Below are 6,586 nucleotides of genomic sequence, written 5' to 3' on the forward strand. Positions count from 1 at the left end.
GGCCCTTTTGTGACTGCCACCTTAAAATATGCCTGTGATCAAAGAAGAACTGTCAATGAATTAAAACCATTTGTTATATGTATGCAGGGCGGCACGGTGGTGTGGTGGTTAGCACTGCCGCCTCACAGCAAGAGGGTTCCTGGTTCAATCCCGGGTGTGGGAGCCCTTCTGTGTGGAGCCTGCATGTTCTCCCCCTGTCAGCGTGGGTCTTCTCTGGGTACTCCAGCTTCCTCACACAGTCAGTAGTGTACGTTGATGTCATCCTATGTCAAGTCTCTGATCATGTGATGAGACAATATGTGCATGATAGGGCCCAACATAATAACGTGCACTGGGGCCCATCATAACTGATGCTTCCTGATGCCACTGCCCTCAAACCAACGTTAGGTTTTGTCCGTTCTAAACTACTTTAGAAACAACATGGCCGTCTCCATGGAGTGGGACCCTATCTGTAGATATAAACAGCTCATCCCACTGTTCTTAGTCTCAGGTGATTATAAACTAAGAAAACATAGCTATGGAAAAATAAAATAAAATAAAAAATATCCCCCTACATCCTACACACTGGCCCTTTAAGGCTGTGATGAGGTCATATCTTTAATTTTTCTTTTTTTTTTAATTTAACCTTTATTTATCCAGGAAGTCCCATTGAGACTGAAAATCTCTTTTACAAGAGAGACCTGGCCAAGGTAGCAGCCAGTCTAAACACATTTAAAATCCACAAAATCCACAATAAAACAACAACCATTCAAACATAGTGGCCTCTCAAGAAAAACAGGCACATGTCTCTGTCACCACATTCTTTATGATGCCCTTAAATTCATCACTGGATATAAGTGTTCATAGTTATAGATCTTTTTGAAGATTGCTCTATGTCCAAGGTGCAGAGTAGGAAAATGTGGTTTTCTCCACATCTGTTAAAAGCCAGGTGACATTAAAAAGCAACCACCTGGAGGAGCGTTGCTGGTAACTACCAGAGTGGACACACAGCAGGGTGCAGAGGGAGGCCCAAAGTTTGCCCAATATTGCTCTATAGATAAAAATATACCAGTGCTGTTGTCTGTGGGTGGTCAATGATGTCCAACCAACCGAATCATAAAGAATGCAGTGATGAGTAAATGGCTTTGCATTTGTAATTAAACGTAGAGATGCATGGTACACTGAAAATGGAGGAGGCTGCATGTATATATAATATGTCACTGTAATCAATCCAAGACAGAAAGGTAGCTTTCACAAGTTTTTTCTCAGCACTGAAAGTTAAACAAGATTTATTTCTAAAAGGAAAACCAATCTTCACTTTAAGCTTCCTAACGAGAGCAGCAATATGTACATTAAATGAAAGCTTGTCACCTATTCATATGCCTGAGGTACAGTACTTGTATGAGGACACACTTTCAGTGGATTTACCATCAGACGTGAAGATGCTAAAATCATTGAGCAACTGTGAGCAAGCTTTTGAAGAGACTATAAACTTCATTAATAAATCAGTAAAGAGTCATTTCAGTTTCTCAGATATAACTTTAAGTCATAATCATTATTGAATATTACATTAACTACGACAGGAGATTTGAGAAGGAAGGAAATACTATTGTCTATTAAAAAAAGTACTTAGGATGATGGAAGAAAAAACTGCACTTACGGTATTATAGAAAGAAAACACAGACATTGATATGTCTGCTTTGAGAGTGACATGTATTCAGTATCACTTTACATAATCATCACATCAAGCATCCTCTTGAATCCCATTGTTTGGTGAATATGTTGCAGAATAAACAAGTGATTTTTTCCCCTTTCTCATCCAAAAACAACAAACACAGTGGCACACGTCTGCTGACCTGAGGCTCTATAAGACCTGAGGGCAACACTCAGGACATACATATGTGTCTTCACTTTTATCCATGGAGAAGTGGGTTTAGTTCAAAGATAAACCACCAAGTGATCTTATAAATTATTTAAATTATTTGGAAAGAAAAGGAACCAACAAACACAACCACAGCTACATCAGCTGGCATGGAAATATACACCTCTCTAGAATGAGGTATGCCTCATCAATGAAGAACAGATGCTGCAGCTGCTTTGAAAAATAAGTTGCATAAGCCCTCTCCAGTGGCCTAATTTGGCATGTCTTCCATTATGATTAATACGCAAATGAGAAGAAACTCGTAATTAGTGCATACTAATCTTTTGTAAGCGTCACAGCAGAACAAAATTATCATAACTTCTTATTTCAACCTTCACCTTCTCTGCCTTCAGCTTAGCAACATCAAAATAATTAATTGTGAAGCAGTTACACTCTTCCATTAAAACCCCTCTGGGCTCATTGGTGAGCGGTAGATTATTCATTTTCATAATCTGAATAAAACAACACAGACAAATGGAATTCACGTTTCATTTATTTCAAGTGCTTCCATGTTAAGTGCATTATTTCATAATAAACATAGCAGGCGGTGCACTTATTATCAGTGTTGGGTAAGGGTTACTTTAAAAGTAATCAAAGTATGTTACTGCGTTACTTTTTAAAAAAGTAACCAGTTACTTTACTGCGTTACTCCCTGAGTAAAGTAACTCAATTACTTTAAAGGTACTTCCAACGTTACTCCCTGAGAAAAGTAACTCAAGCACTTTTAAAGGACTTTTGAGTATTCTACATTTCCTATTGGGCGATGGACCACAGGGCGCTAAGCCTACATTTTTTTGTCTCCAAAATTAAAGTTATGGACCACTTGCCCTTCACTGAGATCCAATTCTCCCATCACAGCCGTCACTTTGACCAGTAGAAACACAGAACGATCTGCTGCCATAGACAACTGTATGACAACAACACCCCAGCGTTTTTAATATTTCCTCTAGGGATGTTACCACACAGAGTAAAAGGGGGAAATGATGGTGTGAAACAGCAGAGGCACTTTGTCAACCCGCTGAGTTAACGTTACTGTCATTAGCATCAAGCTAGCAAACAATGGTACATCCTCACGGTCGGACATAAAGTAATAACATTAACAACTGCAGAGGCTGCCAGCTTCATTTGAAACAAACTACATTATAGATGGTCCGTTATTTATTAATCCCTCTGTGTGTTTATATATTTACTTTTTATCTGCTCCGTTGTCTTTATAAAGTTAACATATCGCACCGTCATTTCAAACTCAACACTTGTTTCAAATTAAAAGCCCCTTATAACTTTGGCTAGAGAATCCTTCCATTTTCTAAATAGGCTTTTATTCTGAAACATTTGTCAGAACTTCCTGTGGAAGATACAGTAACTTGACAGTTTACGTATGGTGCTTGAAATGTAGCTCCTGCCATCTGCTGAGGCTTTTAGGTGACTACAACAACATGTCGGCTGGCACATGAACAGACACAGTGACTCAAATAATAGTGAAAGTAATAAAAATAGGACAAGAATAACCCGATGACATCACACACGCCGTGAAAGACGACTGGGGATAATTGGTGAGTACCAGCGTGTAGCGTATTTTATTCAAATAGTTTTTTTTTAAAAATGTGATTTTTGTTTTATAATCAGCAAGCCGATTAAACAAATAACCATGGCACAAAAATGCGTAACCAGAGCCAAGACAATGGTCTGTTAATCTCCCTAATTGTCTGGGAATTTAACCAAAAATCAAAAATAATTTCTTAGATTCATACTGAGGCAATAAATTGGCAGATATGAATGGCAAGATACCTTTTAGGATTATTTTATGCAAGATAAAAATGAAACAAAGACGCCCATATTACTATCCAAAGGAATTATGTTTTCCATATGTGTGTCCTGAAGATGACATTTGCCACATTGTCATCTGCACTTCCATAAAGGAGCACATTAAATATTCAGTTTCCATTAAAGGTCTAGCGTGTAGGATTTAGTGGCATCAAGCAGTGAGGATTACAAATTGCAACCAGCTGAAACTCTCGGTTAGAACTCTGTTAGCATTCTTTGTTCAGGAGGTTTTTATTAGGAGCTGAATTATCAGCAGAGGTCTCTTCCTTTCCAAAACAAATGAAGTAGGTGATTTAAACCGTTAAAAACACTGAAAAAAGCAGTTTCAAATTACAAATCAGTGTTTCTCCTACACTGTTTGTATCATTGCAGATGAACTGCTGGCCCAGCACCTGCTACTGTGTGCTCATCTTTTGTCTTTGATAACTTAAGATTCAGACGTTCAGGAGGTTTTTACCACGAGCCAAATTACACACAGAAGTCTCTTCCTTTCCAAAACAAATAGATAGATTTAAAGTGGTAAAAACACTTAAAAAGCAATTTCACAGATTTATGTTTTTACGACACTATTAGGCTCATTGTGGAGGGGTTGCTAACTACAATGGCTGACATGAAAAATGCAAATGGCCCTATCTGGAGCCAGTGATTGGTTTGTCCATTCTGAGCTAGAAACATGGTGATGCAACATGGCAATCTCAAGCAGCAACCTCCAGGGCTGAAAAATGAATCACGGAATAGAAGTGCCAAAAACTGTAGTTCTTTGAACGGCCACTTGAGGCTGGCTCCAGAGGAAACCTGGCCTCACCCTGAAGTTGTTGAAATCTGGCGCCTGGGCAGTGACTTGTGGTGTCAGACACTGAAGGAAAACGCCGTCCTTTAACATCGGCATGATACACAGCCAGTTGCTGTTATAGTTTAACAGGTTTAACTTGGTGGCGTCAGGGGAAAAACACAGTGGGACAAGAACCAAAGTTAAAGAGGTGAAAGTCCAAGTAGATAGGGAGGGTGGGAGCGGTGGTGGGTAGGTCTGACAAACACTGACTTTCACCTGAGAGAGTGGTGTTCGCATCCCGTAAGATTATGAAACAAACCCTGTTCCTTTTTTCCTAAACCTAACCACATGCTTTTGTTGCCTGAAACCAACCACATGTGTTAGTTGTTTTGAAAGAAACTGTATGAAAATGGTAAATTTCCTGTGAAAATTTAAGTGTATTTTGAAAGAAGATAATGCATGTAACAGGTAGAACTTGATACGTCGTCCCAGAACGTCAACAACCAACACACCCAGGGTACCTTTCACATCGTGTTAAATGACAATATGTGGCGAGGTAAGAGTGAGAATGAGTTGCCAGAAATCAGATTAGATCCCCCATGTTAAAAACTCCACCTTTACAGCAGAAATAAGCATGTTTACAGTCTGGTACAAAAAAAAAGTTTTGGTCTCTATAGCTAGTTTTAACATTAAGGACAACTGTGCTTGGGGGTGAATTTTTCATCTGTTTAATTTTGGGCAGGCCACTTTGAGTGACAGACAGTCTGCCAACAGTATCCACAGCTTCTCACTCAGCCTCCACAGCCCCACCCTCTTGCCCAAATGTGGTCACTTCAGGCTACAAAAACCCAAAAAGGAGACAGCCGAGATATTTTTACAGTCTACGGGCGATCTCCATGAATCTAAGAATCGCTCTATATGTAGATATGAGCGGTTCATTCTAAGGTAATTATTTTCAGGTAATTATACACTAAAGAAACAAACTTATCATATTATAATAAGTATGGGTTGAACTTGTGTTTTAGTTTTCATTTAGGCTCACACTTACTCTCAACAATGAGTAAGCAGGGTTTGTTGGCTTTTTAAAGTATATTTTGGCATCATACTTGAATGTTGGAGGGACCAAACCAGATACTGTTCAGCTGAGCAAAAGCCCAGAAGATCAAAATGTTGCTGACAGGAAGGAGACAAGGGACACTGCAATGAAAACTAGACTGAAAACAACATGAAGCTTTTTGAATTTTTCATATTTTGTCTTGTCTCAGTGTGTCAGACAGACATCAGAGAGTCGCAGAGTTCCCTCAGATACTCAATACTTTATGCTCTAGGCCAATCAATAATTTTACTTTGATGCATCTTCAGAAATGTTTCTGACCTCACATCGGAAATCTGAACATCTTATGGTTCTCATTGAACTTTAAACATAGCGGATGGCAGCACCTCTGAATTCAGTGACATTTCCGGCTGTGTCTTTGATGTGCTAGGATGCAGTAGGGTAGAGCATACAGAGCATGCATATGAATTAAGGCCAAAAACACACAGGAAGTAACTCTGTGGGTTTTCATTGTTCATGCACACCCTTACAAAAACCACACCAAAGAATACATGACATGCTGCACATGTACACACCAGATCGCTTCACTCGACTCCTGATGATGATACGCACAGATTGCACATTAAAGCTCAGAGATGTTATCGTTGCTGGTTTATATTTATGATGTTTTTTTGCTGTGGAATGCCAAATGTGGCTTTGCGGTTATGGAGGAACTTTGAAGTGATGATTTTAAAGAAGAAAGATGCCAACACTGTGGCCCGAGGCACAGCTGGCCCTGCATTACCAATGGCTCCATATGTGTTCGTATGAAGCAAGCGAAAAGAAATGACGCTAAAAATGTCATCAGTTTCCATCTTACGGCTATTTGTGGGTGAAGAGGTGGCTTTTAGATTTTATTTGTTGTTAACAGATCTATGATTAAATGTATTATTGATCACTTTATTGATCCTCTAGGTCGGTACAAATGTTCCTGGAAAGCAGACTTGTAAATCAAAAGTCAGCCTAGTTAAACATAAGGATGGTGGTTTGAGAATGC

Source organism: Epinephelus fuscoguttatus, linkage group LG1 (genome assembly GCF_011397635.1).
Source record: "Epinephelus fuscoguttatus linkage group LG1, E.fuscoguttatus.final_Chr_v1".
NCBI classification, from domain to species: domain Eukaryota; kingdom Metazoa; phylum Chordata; class Actinopteri; order Perciformes; family Serranidae; genus Epinephelus; species Epinephelus fuscoguttatus.